The sequence below is a fragment of the Hypanus sabinus genome, chromosome 30, assembly GCF_030144855.1.
Source record: "Hypanus sabinus isolate sHypSab1 chromosome 30, sHypSab1.hap1, whole genome shotgun sequence".
Taxonomy (NCBI): Eukaryota; Metazoa; Chordata; class Chondrichthyes; order Myliobatiformes; family Dasyatidae; genus Hypanus; species Hypanus sabinus.
This window is the reverse complement of record NC_082735.1, coordinates 25,017,653-25,032,562: the sequence shown is the minus strand read 5'-3', so window position 1 is coordinate 25,032,562 and position 14,910 is coordinate 25,017,653. Positions and strand designations below refer to the sequence as shown.

General features: G+C 43.7%; 1 long non-coding RNA gene across 1 annotated transcript in view; it reads left to right on the top strand.

Annotated features, from left to right (window-relative positions):
- Positions 1 to 14,910, top strand: part of LOC132383452 (uncharacterized) — a 151,356-nt gene that overhangs the window by 131,106 nt on the left and 5,340 nt on the right. Inside the window, exon 9 of the long non-coding RNA XR_009508689.1 lies at positions 13,745 to 13,937. This is a non-coding gene — a long non-coding RNA (uncharacterized LOC132383452). The remainder of the gene's footprint in view (positions 1 to 13,744; positions 13,938 to 14,910) is intronic.

The following is a 14,910-nucleotide window of genomic DNA, read 5'->3' as shown; positions in this document are numbered from 1 at the left end:
ACTTTGCAGTTTGGATTTGTAACCAGGCAACCCATCACGCAGCATCCACACAAACAAGATTTCTCAGTTTGGCTGGGCCAGAGGCTGCCTTCCCCTAGCCAAACACGTGCTGGCCAAACCTGAGGGACACCTGAGTAATCAGCAAGAGCAGCGAACTTAACGATTAAGCAACGAGGTCAAGTGATTTGAAATAAAATAACAAACCACATCAGGAGGGTGTAACTGAAGCTGTAGAACACAGTGCTGAATCCAGAAGGCTGCAGAGTGCGAGGGCAGAAGATGAGGTGCTGTTCTTCAAACATGCATTCAGCATCACTGTTACATAGAAATCTACAGCATATTACAGGCCCTTCGGCCCACAATGTTGTGCCGACCTTGAAACCTACTCTAGAAACTGCCTAGAATTTCCTTAGCGCATAGCCCTCTATTTTTTCAAGCTCCATGTACCTCAGAGGCTCTTAAAGGACCCTATTGTATCCACTTCCACCATCGCCACCCACAGTGCATTTCAGGCACGCACCACTCTGGTTACAATGCTGGTAACCACAGATGGTTAGGACAGAGTTGGATTTAATTCTCCATACCACTCCAACTCCGTCAAACCAAACTAAAACTTTGTACATCTCTACACCTTAAAAATCTCTCTTCATGGGAAGTAAACTTTTTACAATGTTGTTGCAGTCTGAAACATTATTCAGAATGGACATAGTATTAATAGAACATAATGGCTCAGGAGTTTATTTCAGATTGCAACCCTGTGAGGGTCGAAATCTGCATCAGATTTTTGTTCCACTGATTTTGGAGTTCAACTTGTACACGCCACTCTGCCATGTATGGTCATGTGCAAGTGTCTGAGGCACAAATATGTAGCTAGGGTGCCGGAGACTTTTGCACAGTACTGTACTTCTCAACGTGGAGTGGAGAAAGAGTTTGTAAATCTGGTGGGAGCAAGGGAAATGGAGAGGGTGGAGGTCTGCAGGAGGGATGTGGGACTTGTGGCAGGGAGGGAGTGCCAGAGGTGAGAGGAGGCGCAGGTACAGATGCACCCAGCTCTGAGGCATCAGGGCAAGCTCATTTGATTCTGAACAATTGGTTTATTGATTATTATGGAATGTCTCTCTGGTGTTTCCTGCTCCCTCCCCTTTCCTTTCCTCTTTTCCCAACCATGATTCTCTTTCCTCGATCCACAATAGAGACCCGGATTGAAATCAGGTTTATCATCACTCACAGGACGTCTTTTGTTTTTTATTTGTGTACCATTCTCTGTAAACTCCAGAGACTGTTGTGTGTGAAAATCCCAGGAGATCAGCAGTTTCTCAGATGAACAACCCAGTCTGGTACCAACAATCATTCCAAGGTCAAAGTCACTTAGATCACGTTTCTTTCCCTGTTCCGATGTTTGGTCGGAACAACAATGGAACCTCTTGACCATGTCTGTATGCTTTTATGCATTGAGTTGCAGCCACATGATTGGCTGATTAGACATTAATGAGCAGGTGTATGGGCATACCTAATAAAGTGGCCACTGAGTGTCTGTAGATCATCACGGATGCATTTTTATTGAAGTTACTAAGAGCTAGAAAATAGGCATTAAAACCAATCCCAAAGACAAGTGTAAAAATGACCTTATATCTCGATGTGGCAGGACGAGAATGAGAGGGAACTGCAGCCAGCAGATCATCATTGCTTTAATTCCAGAGCTTTCATCCTTGAAGTTCATGAAATGCCAGCTAGCTCTTGCACTTGCTGTCACAAACAAAATCAGGGTAGTCTGTCCAACTGTTCCTTCTACATTGAAAATTAAGTGTTGAGGACTTGCTATATATATGTATCTCACTCACACCCACCCTTCAGGACAGTCTCCAGGCTTCCAGCCTCTCGAGAGCTCACAGACACTGGGCCTCTGATTTCCCTGGTGCATTCACAGAATCAGGGCTTCAGTCACCGGGTCTCGATTTCCAGGCTATCGATTGACCTTTGAGTTTCAGTCATCAATTACAACCCCAGGACTTGCCGATGATGCTGAATGAGAACCTCAAACCCAGGCCTCGAACTCCAGACGCGCCGATGACGGGACCCTGAGCACTAGGCCTCAAACCACAGTCTTGGCGACTCTCAGAAATCGTTGGCTATTGCCAGCCCCTAAAACACTCAAAAGCAAGGACAGGGGAAGGTTTGAGGTTAGTAGTGAGCGTTAATTACCTACAGATAATTTACTTTTTTCTGTGACAAACCAGATACAGTATAAATCAGTGAAACAAATACTTGAAGTCCTACTTTGCCCAAATGATCACCCAACATTTTCAAAATGTATGTGTCCTACATTATATTTCATATGTGGGATAGGTTAAAGTAGACACCCTAACCCACATAAAAAAGGTCCTGACCTTTTGACCATTCTTCCATTTTCTCACATTTCTTACCTATCAGCGTCCTGAAATTTCTGCTTAAAAGTGAACAGTTCTGCATAGGTTTGTTAGGCTTCTGTAACTGTGCACAGTTGCATAGCTCTTGGGCATATATGCATAAAAATCCTTAACTTCTACAGAAGTAATGGGATTTTCAGATTATTCTCTGATGTTGAACGCCTCATGGACTTGGCAATGATGCACTAACTTTCTCAAATTCCCCAGTACTTAAATCTGTGATGGAGAAGGATGGATGGAAGATTAAATTATTTTAATTCATTTATTAAATATATTTAATTATTTCATTTACTTAAATTCCTCTGTTTTGCTTTTAACCATTTAAAATTTTAATAGCTGATATTTTGAATGTTAAAATATTCAAGCTCTTTGACAGCATTAGCAGGCAGTTCATGCTCAGACGTGGCTTTGTTGCTTCTCAATTCACTTTGGCATCAATGATGTTGGGTGGCAGGGTGGAGGTACTTCTCTACCGAAGGAGGTGTGAGGTGCTCCTTTCCTGCACTAGCTTGCAGGTCATCCATGGGCAAGGTGTAGCACCTGCTTCGTCCCCCCGATTAGGGTCACATAAAGCCATTGGAGCAGGTAGTGAATGTTCGTATGAGCATCACAAGTCCTGGTTATGCGACCACTGACACCAGGTGGATAATCTTGTTAATGGCTGGGGTCACTCACCTTGTAAAGACACTGCCCAGAAGAAGGCAATGGCAAACCACTACAATAGAAAAATTTGGCAAGAACAATCATGGTCATGGAAAGACCATGGTCATTTACATCATATGACATGGTACATTATGATCATTAATGATTGTCAAGGCTTTGGATCACTTTGGAGCCAGTGTTTCTACAGACCATTGTGTTGGGCCTACTCCAGTTAATTCCACAATTGGCAGGGAGGTTGACCAGTGCGTATGACTAGGATGCATCCTGATGGGAGTTATCTAGCCATTGCAAAAAATTCTCTATAAATGCCAATCATAATTCTGGTTGCACAGGAGCAGGTAATGGTGAGCTGTCTTCATGAATTGTCATTGTCCTTTGGGTGAAGGACTGTACTATGCTGGTAGTGTGACAAGAAGCGTAGGCGAGGACGGTTAGGACCCTGGAGCTGGAGTATCTGAAACTGGAATTGAGACACGATATGAGACTGAGATGAGGACAGGGGTCTTACCTAGATGCTACTTGAGAATCCAAAGTGGAGCTGACAACCTCAGTTCAGGTGCTCTTTAAATATTAAAATCCTGGCGCCTAAAGATGGCCGCCAATTAGTAGGGTGGGCCTGAATCTTTAAAGGGGCCGCACCAGCTATCCATATTCTGGAGAGTTGGAGAACCTAAACCCTGGAAGCTGGCACAGTCAGGTGCATATCAAAAAGCTCGCAGAGTACCAGGACTTCGATCCCGTGGTAATGAACAAACTGCGATGCATTTCCAAGTAAGGATAGCATGCAGAGGATAAAAACACATGCTGGCAATAAAATCAGAAAATGCTGGAAGTTCTCTGCAAGTCAGGCAGCATGTGTGGGAAGGGAAACACAATTAAAGTCCCAGGTTGAAGACATATCATCAGTATTTTCACCTTTAGTGTACTAGGAGCTTGCAGCCATGTTCCCAAACACTTGCATTGGAATGAGTATTCACGGTGATGAATATGACTTCTCTGTATTTACTGTGGAGCTAGGGAATTCAGGAATGTGAACTATGATGCACGTTGACATGGTGAAAGATGCATCAACATGGCAGTTTTGCGGCACACAAACCTTTATAAATTCCTGGATTCCGGCCAAGAGTATCCGAGGACATTGTGGGAAGTAAAAGGAGGAATTGCTAGAGGCCTATATCTTCATGCGCCCTGTTGAGGTGGTTGGAAGGTGGCTAATGTTGTGCCATTACTTAAGAAGAACAAACCAGGGAACACAGGCCAGTGAGATAATTAGAGAGATGGCTAAGTCAGTGCAGAGGATTCTGAGAGACTGGACTATCTATATTTGGAATGGCGAGGACAGATTAAGGATATTCAATATTGTTTTGTCATAGAGCATTACAGCACAGCAATAGGCTCTTTGGCCCATCTACTCTGTGCCAAACGGTTATTGCGCCTAGTCCCATCGCCCTGCACCTAAGCCTTAGCCCTCCTGTGTGGGGAATCATATCTCATGAGTTTTTTTGAAGAGGGCAGGGCAGTAGACGTGCCTACATGGACTTAAGGCTTTTGACAAGGTGTTGCATGGGAGGCTGGTCCAGAAGGTGAAATCAGGTGAGATCTAGGCTGAGCTTGCCACTTGGATACAAAATTGGCTTGGTGAGAGGGTGGTAGTGGAGGATTATTTATCATATTGGAGGCCTGTGACTAATCAGTGATCAGTGCCGGCCCCTCTGTTGTTCATCATATATATTAGCAATTTGTATGAGACGTGGGTGACTGGACTGTCGAGTTTGCAGATGATACCCAAATTGGAGGTAGGCTGGGCAATGAAGAAGGTTGTCTAATATTACAACAGAACCTAGGTCAACTGGGAAAGTGAGAAAAGCAATGGTGGATGGAAATTAACTCAGGCAAATGTAAAGCGATGCACTTTGAGGAGAAAAACCAGAGCAGGACTTGCTAAGTAGATGACAGAGGCCTGAGGAGTGTAGTAGAACAGAGAGATTTGGGTTCATAATGTTTGGGTCCCTGAAGGTAGTGACATAGGTAGACAAATTGATGCAGAAGGCATATGACCAACTTATGGCATGAGTCCTACCGAAGGCTCTCGGCCCGAAACATTGACTGTACTTTTCTCTACAGATGCTGCCTGGCCTGCTGAGTTCCTGCAGCATTTTGAGTTTGTTGCTTTGGATTTCCAGCATCTGCAGATTTTCTCCTGTTTGTCACGTGGCCCAATTGCCACGGACAGGGACACCCAGTACCAGAGATGGGAGATCATGTTTTAGCTGAATTGGTGAGACCATGCACAGTTTTGGTTGCCATACTGTAGGAAAGTAGTGATTAAACCAGAAACCAAAAAAAAACAAGGGTGTTGCCTGGACAGGAGGACTGGAATTATCAGGAGTTACAGGAAAGCCTGAGTCATGAGGCGAGACAGGATAAGATGGGGCTCTTTGCCCTGAAGGGAAGGAGGCTGAAAGGTGACCTTAAGGAGATTACAAAATTATGAAGGCACAGCCAAGATGGATAGTTTTTTTTCTCCCCAAGGTAGGGGAGTTCTACACTAAAGGGCATAGGTTTAATGTGAGAGGGGAAAGATTTAATTAATTCATTTAGTTATTGAGAAACAGCACAGAATAGGCCCTTCCGGCCCTTCGAACCGTGCTGCCCAGCAATCTCCAGTTTAATTCTGGCCTAATCACAGGACAATTTACAATGCCCAATTAACCAATCAATTGGCATGTCTTTGGACTGTGGGAGGAAATTGGAGCAACTGGAGGAAACCCATGCAGTGATGGGGAGAGCATACAAACTCCTTACAGGCAGCGGTGGGACTTGAACCCGGGTCGCTGGTGCTGTAAATCGTTGTGCTAACTGCTACATGACTGTGTGGCCCTAAAAGGGACGCGAGGAGCCTGCTTTTGACATGGAGAATGGTGGCTATATAGAATAGTCTAGTAAGGAAGTGGTGGGGGGAGGTCCAATTATAGAAGCAAATAGAGACAAATAAATAAGCTGAGCTGAAGGACCTGCCTTTAAAACCCTCCATTATCTGAACCGTTATTATATTTGCTTACAGTTCTTTTCACCTCATTATTCACCTTGAACTTCCAGTAATGTGTCCCCCCCATCCTCTCCTTCACCATTCCCCATCTCCTTTTCCCTCTCTCACGTTATCCCCTTGCCTGCCCATTGCCTCCCTCTGGTGCTCCTCCCCACTTTTCTTTCTTCCATGGCCTTCTAATCTCGCCTATCAGACTCCCCCTTCTCCAGGCCTGTATCTCTTTCACTGATTAACTTCCCAGCTATTTACTTCATCCCACCCCCTCCCAGTTTCACCAATCACCTTGTGTTTCTCTCCCCCCCCCCAACCTTTTAAATCTACTCTTCATCTTTCTTTCTCCAGCCCTGCTGAAGGGTCTTGGCCCGAAATGTCGACTGTACTCTTTTCCATGGTTGCTGCCTGGCCTGCTGAGTTCCTCCAGCATTTTGTGTGTGCTGATAGGAAGGGCGTGGAAGCTTTGGGAGAGGGTCCAGTGGAGATTTATTCAGATGCTGCCTGGATTGGGGAGCAAGCCTTATGAGGAAAGGTTGAGTGTGCTAGGGAGTTTGGGGCAATGGAGGATGAGAGGTGACTTGACAGAGGTGTGTAAGATTATTAGAGGCAAATGAGAAGCCAGCGCCTTCATCCCAGGGCAGCAATGGCCAATACCAGGGGGCATCGGTGTCAAGTTTAGGGGAGGTGACAGGGATAGGTTTTTTTGTCACAGAGACTGGTGGGGGCCTGGAACACTGCCATGGGTGGTGGCAGAGGCTGACACACCAGGGACCATTTTAGAAAGGCAAGTGGATGTAAGAAAAATGGAGAGTAATATGCTGTGTAGGAGGGAAGGATTAGATAGGTTATGGAATAGGTTTATGTAGGTTGGGCCAAAGGTTCCATACCGTGCTGTAGTATTCTATGTTCGATTGTGCCCAGATGTTTAGATATTTATGAAATTAAGGAATGTGGGATTGGTGGAAGAAAGTGTTGCTGAGGTAAAAGATTACACATGAACTACTGAATGGCAAAATTGGGTTAAACAGCCTTTACTTGCTGATATCTCTTGAATTCTTATGTAAGCGATTATCATTCTGTTTAAAACCAAAACAATTAAAATTGTGTTGATGCCATTACATACAGTATGTGTGAGGTGTGTGTTGAGCACAGGTCTTGCAATGTGAATTCTAGGTTCATATGCATCGTGGCTTTCTGTATCTTTAAGAGCAGAAGAACTCAGGGATATACGTACACTTACACATGTGTGCGTGAATATTATTTGCAGCTTATTGGATTAATTACAATGGAACCGAAGGAAAAGATTACTGTGACATAAGTAAGCATTAACAGAATATGTCAATGCTGAACAGGAATAAGAAATCAGGAATCAATTGCAGCTTAAAAGAAGATTTGAATACTAACAGCATTAACATTATATCCACAGGGAGTGCTCCCCATCTTACTGTTTGTGTCTAGCACACAGTAAATGGGTTTGAAGCCACGAATAAGAGCCCTTGCTCAAAGCAGGCTGGAGAACCCTGGTAATCCTTGTAAACCATTGGCATAAGTAAGAGTTTGCAGCAAATATATGCTAAGACAGAGGCTGCCTGGAAGACATACCACAGCAGCTTTAAACCGGACGAGATTTCACACATGCAGGCTATTTGCAGGGCGCAGTTCTTAGGATGCTAACAATCTGATGCTGATCAATCGGAAAAAAGGCAACCACTGTTTATTGCTTATTTTTTTAAAATTTAATGTTGTTTTATTGAGATACAGCTCAGGATAGGCCCTTTGAGCCAAGCAATGCCCCGATTTAATCTGAGCCTAAGCCCAGGACAAATTACAATTATCTACTAACCTACTATAACCTACTCGCTCATAAGTCTTTGGACTTGAGGGAAAAACCGGAACGCCGAGAGGAAACCCATGTGGTCATGGGGAGAATGTATAAACTCCTTACAGGCAGCGGTGGGAATTGAACCCTGGTTGCCTGTACTGTAAAGCATTGTGCTAACCATTACGCTATCATGCCACCCTGTTTTATTAATTCCTTATTCAGTGCTATTAACACTCCATTTGCTTCTGTGTTATTCGTTATGTTCAAAATACATTTATTATCAAAGTATGCATACAATATACAACCTTGAGCTTCATCTCTTTAAAGGCAGCCGCAAAAAAAGAAGCCCAGAAGAACGTATAGTAAAAACTCGACTAGCACCCAACGTGCAGAGAGGGAGAAAAACAAATCATGCATGCAATTAAAATAAGCAAATAGCGTTTAGAATGAAAGTGAGTCCTGAAACACGAAGCCTGGAGCAGCTGGAGCAAATCCAGATCCTCAGCTTCAGTTCATCACATAGTGTAGTAAAATGTTGCAGAGCCCACAGACACGAAGCCTGGACCAGCTGGAGAAGGCCCACGGTCTCAGTTCGGTTTATGGTTTAAGACGGCACTGCTGAAGGTGGACGACAACCAACTGGTAGTTCCCAAAGCAAGAAATGCAACTAACTAATTAACTAATAACACTTCTTCTGTTAAAAAAAAACCAATGCCATGAACAATGAAGAGGCAAGTTGCCTCACAGGTAGATAGGGTAGTTAAGTATGGAAAAGAGTAAACTGATGTTATTTTGGGACTGTACTCTTTTCCGTTGATGCTGCCTGGCCTGCCGAGTTCCTCCAGTGTTTTGTGTGTGTGTTATGCTTGGATTTCCAGCATCTGCAGATTTTCTCTTGTTTGGGAGAAGGAGATAGTCTGGGTAGCATCTAAGCATGGTAGAACAAAGGAGATTTTTTCTGATAAAGTGATGCAATGCAACAGCTGAGATACTTTGTTCAGTGTATTGCCAATGTGGGACTTGCCCAGCATGCCAGATTATGTATCAAAGAAAGGGAAAAAGGAAGGCTGGAATAAATGGCTCTTATATAGACAGGAAGAGAAAACATGTTAAGGCCAGTCAGAGAATTTCATATTGCATCCAGAAGGCTGTAATGAGCCCAGATGGAAGTTGTCCCCTGAGCTTGCACTGGGCCTTGATATTTCAATGCAGGAGGCGAGAATAGCAGAGGGGTGATGAGTGAAAGTGGAAGCTCAGTTATTCCTACGGATTAGTGCAGGCGTTCCACCTGTGCTGTTGTATTTCTCTCTGATACTAGATTGCTTTTGTCACTTCAGTGTGGAGAATGAGTTTTGCAGGCTTCAGAAACTGGCCATCAAAAATTCTGTTGCAATGGGAAAGGTTTTGTGACTGTTGAGTTTGAAAGTAGGAAGATTAAATGTGAAAAAAGTCAGTGGTCGTGGGACTGCAACCCTTGTCTTCCACCTTCACCTGAACCTGTTTGGCTCCTGATAGGAAATTACAAAGGGAAGAACCAGGAGATAGTTCAATGTCAAATTGGCTCATTAAGATGAATATTAACAGATCATGGAATGACTATAATCGAGTTCTGGCGCTTGCCAGTGGAAACCAAGGTGAGATTTCAGTATTGTTATAGAGAGGATGAAGTCATAACAGATAGCTGCTTCAGGTGGAATATTGTTACCAAGGTATTATTTCCCCATCCCTGATATCACATGTTTTGGCCGACAGTTATTTCCAGGGCTGCTCTCTCCGGAGCTGTTAATTGTATGGATCATCTGCAGAGTTATCTCTCTCCCTGGGAACCAATAAGCAGGAGGAAAAATAATGGAACCAATGGTTGGAGCAATGGAATATATTCATGAATAGTTGGAGATCTTTGTGAATGGGCAGAGGCCTGATATTACTACCAATGAAGCAAAATGTGAGTAGCTGGACAAATTGAAATCAGCAATTAAAAATAATGTAAAAATCCAAATAGATTTTGCTGTTGCACACATTAAACTACCACTGGAGACATAAGATACTGAAATCTTGAGCAAAAAGCAATATGCTGGAGGAACTCCCGTTTGAGCAACATCTGCAGGAGGAACGGGTTTGTGGAAAGAAATTGACCTTGAAATCTTGATGTAGGGTTTCGACCTGAAGCATAGACAATTTCTTTCCTTATACAGAAGCTGCTTAACCTGCCCGAGTTCCTGCAGTAGACTGTTTGTTGCTTCGTACTACTGATAATGAAGTAAAATCAGGGACTATCAGAGATATAAGGAAAAATAAAGAAAATACAAAGTTAAACTTACATTTTGAGTGAACGCCAGTGACCTCTGAGAATGAATGGGACTGTGCTTGATGTGTCGGTTGCGATGGGTGTATAACTAAGGTCAGGTATGAAGTGGATTCAATCCTTTAGCTCAGTGACTTGTGGAAATCATACAATTGCGAGTCTAGAAGCAACGTGAGAGCTCAGATACGCTGTCCTCCAGTACGTTCTATAGTTCTGCACTGCGGCACACAGAAAGTACAATCCTCGCTGAAGCTGGGTAACAGGTCTGCACAGAATCCCTGGTTAGTGGTCCGCAGGGTCTGGACAATGGTGTTATGTGTCTGCAGGTCTCACCATACCAACCAACTAGCAGTAAGATTGAAGGGAAAGGTTTTTGAGGATCAAGACTGCCAGACTAATGGTCTACTAGGCAGTTTTGTCCTTCTTTGATTTGGACTACCTAGGGCGGGACACTCAAGACTGGAGAGATTCCATCAATATGTCATCACAAAACCCAATGAGCAAACCAATACAAGTGCCCCCTCCTAGCCTAGTACTGAGGTCCTAATCCACTTTGTTGACTCCATTGGGCAGGATTTCTCTTTTTCACGTCTGCCACTAAGCTTTAGCAATCCCTGAGACCGATACCAGACTTCCTTCTCAAAATGGACTCTTTATTGTGTGTTATCAGGTGAACAGCGGGAAAGGTTCTTGCATGTCGCCAAAGCCACCTTGAGAAAAGGCATAAGCACAGGAGATGCTGGAAATCCAGAGCCCCACACACAAAACGTTGGAGGAACTCATCAAGTCAAGTAGTATCTATGAAGGGGAATAAACAGTTGTCGTTTTGGGCTGAGATCTTTGATCAGGACTAGAAAATAAGGAGGAAGAAGAAGGTGGTGGTGGGGGGAGGAGTACAAGCTAGCAGATGATAGGTGAAAACAGGTGAGGGGGAATGTGGGTGGGCGGGGGAGGGGGATGAAGCAGGAAGCTGGGAGGTGAAAGATGGAAGAGGGAGGGAAAGGGCGGATGAAGAAGGAATCTGATAGGAGGGGTGAGTGGACCATGGGAGAAAGGAAAGGAGGAGGGGCAGCAGATGGAGACGGTGAGCAGGTGAGGAAAAGAGAAGGGGTAAGAGGAGAGCCAGAATAAGGAATGGAACAAGGCAGAAGGGGGAAGTGTGAGGGTGGGGGGGGGGGGGGAAGGTGGTGGAGAAATTACCGGAAATTAGACGTGCATCATCCTCACTACTCCTGTGAATCCCCTGCCTGGATTGCTCCGTGAGATAAAGGACTTCCAGGACCTTGCATCCATGTTGCAGGAGCACACAGAAGCCCAGCTGAAGGAATGGACCAACTTACAAAGTACTTACTTATCTGCACCATCAGGCAACCTCTCCCCACAACTGCATCTATACACATTGGCATTATTAGTAACTTCAGAACCAGCAGAAAAGAAGAAAGTCATCCTCAGGCTTGAAGGACAGAAAAAGGAGAGGAAACCTTCAAGTCAGTTGGTACATTTGCTTGCAATCCATCTTGTGAATTTATGAGAATGGCAGCCAACTCCATTCTCCACCGTTGGCACATGTTTGCAACCTGCCTTTTACTAGTAGAGGTGAAATTAAATTCTATGCATCATCATGACACCTACTGGCTGGGAGGAATGAAGATAATGGACACAGCCTTTGGCTTAAAAAGGTGGCAGACTTGCTTACCTCTTAACAAGTGGAAACTTGGTCACAGAGTTCTCCTTCATTGACCTTTCAACGTCACGATGCTGGGTGCAGATCTGGTTGCAGCTGGTTTATTCAGTCCTGGCCAGAAACTCGCAGCATTGACTCCTTTCCTGAAGTCTCGCTGTTAACTCCGATATCGCTAACGTTTCTATCCTGAACCCACTCCTGTTCGTTACCTGTTGGCCACTCCCTGATGTTGTCGGGGAATTTATTCCCTTGAAAAACAGCTCCAGTGTGTGTGTGCGTGGAGGGATGCTCACACCATCTTGCAATACTTTGCCATTGTCTCTCTCCACCCTGCAATATGGCTGAAATGCCAGACGGTTTGTTCAATGCTGGATGAGCAGAAATTATTCCGGGTTGAAGATGTTCCTCTGTCACCAATATTTCACCCTAGTTACCTACTCCATCATTTCACTGACATCTACACCTGGCTGGCATCTTTGGTGCAGAATTTAATTTTGAGATGGATTTTGGACCACGTTCTTGTATCACCAATCTTACTAATTCTAGTTTTGGTTGGATTTGCTCTTGCCTCACTTAATCTAATGCTGAGATATTCAATCCAGACTTTCCTCACCTGGCTATTCCAGTGATGCACCGTCAATAACTCACTCTGAGACGTAAAGGCGAGATATTGGCTTTTATTGATTGGAAGAAGGAACAAGCAGTGGTTGACCACCATACTACATCCTGGAGACTGAGAGGCTGGGCTCAGGCCTCAATCGCCTTTATATAGGGGTCTGTGGGAGGAGCCACAGGAGCAGTCAGCAGGGGGCGTCTCCAGACAGGTATATGTAGTTCACCACATCCAGTGTGCTCTCTGCCAGCAGGTAAGTTTTAGGTCATCCATAAAGCTTATGTTCCAACATGCCCCAAGTCGCCATCGTCACCACTCCTGTATGTAGTGCCTTGGAATGATTGTGCTTTACACAATGCCTTATTTTTAATATTCTCAGGCTTTTTGTTTAAATCCTCCTAACATGCCATCCATCTCTCCACTATTGTAATCTTGTTCAGATCTAAGAAAAGGGAAATCTTGTACCATTATAAATAATCAATCATAAAATAGTCATAACTCACAGAGAATCCTATTCAAACTAGCAGAAAGTTCGTTCCTATGTTTTTTTTAAAGATATTTTATTAAAAGCTGTGAAGAGACTTTATTTAAAAAAACTGTGAATACACTCAGTGGCCACTTTATTAATTACACCTGTACAACTGTTCATTAATGCAAATATCTAATCAGCCAATCATGCGGCCACAAAAGCATGCAGGCATGGTCAAGAAGCTTGGTTGTTGAGACAAAACATCAGAATGTGATCAAAGTGACATTGACTATGGGATGATTGCTGGTGCCGGATAGGGTTGTCTGAGAATCTCCCAAAATGCTGATCTCCTGGGGTTTTCACACGCAGCAATCTCTGGAGTTTACGGGGAATGGTGCAAGAAACAAAAGACATTCGGTGAGTGGCAAATATCTTGTTGGTGAGAGAGGTCGGAGGAGAATGGCCACACTGCTTCAGGCTGACAGGAAGGTGACAGCACACTACAACAGTGGTGTGCAGAAGAGAAATTCAGAACGCACAATACGGTGAAACTTGATGTGAAACAGCAGCAGAGATGACGAACATACACTCAGTGGCCACGTTATTAGATACAGGATTAGATACAGTGTGTATTTCTCACTCAGAAATGAAAGCTGTCATCTAGAACATCTAATCGCAAGACTTAACGCCTAACTGTATTCATGGATTTTCTGAAACAGAGAATGAAGAATTGAGAGCAACACACAGAAAATGCTGGAGGAACTCGGCAGGTCAGGCAGCATCTATGGAAATGAATAAACAGCTGATGTTTCGGGCCGAGACCCTTCTTCAGGACAAAGAATCTAGAGCAGTTGTAAGGCAGTGCTGCATTGTCGGAAGTCTTTGCTTTCACATCCGCATCTGCTCTCTCAGGTAGATATAAAAGATCCAATTACACTATTTTAAGGAGAGGTGGTTAATCTAATGCACTGACCAAATTTGCAACGTGAGGTTAAAAAATCTGTTATTATCACATTAGAGTTTGCGAAAGGTTACTGCAATGCAATTTTGTTGCAGCATTTCCTAATAATCGTAGTTTATAACTATTTCATTGCTTTCAAAGCTCTTCTGAGATGTCCAGAATTCACACAAGGTGCTATGTAAATGCCAGTTTTTTTTTATTTGCATTTGACTTCTGCATTTGTTTCCCAGCCAGAATTTTTATAAAGCATAAATTTGATAACATCCCAACAGTCCATCAACTGCCGATGGAATCACATCCATTATATAGGTACACATTAGCATTTTTTTATTTGATATGCGCTGCATCGTAATGTCATCGTAGGTGAGAGCCTGTGTGCAGGAAGCTGTACTCCATTGTATATTGTGTGGGCTGGGTCCTGAGTAGTTTCATTAAAGATAAATGGCCTGCCCAGAGTGTGCCTGCAGCTCTACCGCCCCTGGCAGCCACTGCGAGTGCATTCACATACTGTGTCAGGTCAATGATTTATGGCTCTGTTTAAGCCAATGCCAGATTTACTCCCAGTGCGGCTATTTGTTTCAGCTCTCACCCGTTTTTCATCCACTTTAGGATGTTGTAGCTCTTAGGAAATAAAACCATTTACCTGTACTGGGCTCTGTGATAGCACGGATGCTTTTCCTCCCCCTACGTAGTTTCACCTGTTGAAATATTATAGTCTTCCTGTGATTTAATGTTGCATTAATTGCTCTGAAAAATGTCCTAATTGTTCTGTTGAATTTATTAACTCGATACAGGAAAGATCTGTCATTTTGGTAAATCTGTGTAAATGTATACCTCAGTATGCAGAAAGACTTCTCCAAAGATACATTTGCTCCGTCTTCAAGTAATACTGTCAATAAAAATGAGAGCTAATTTATTCAAAGC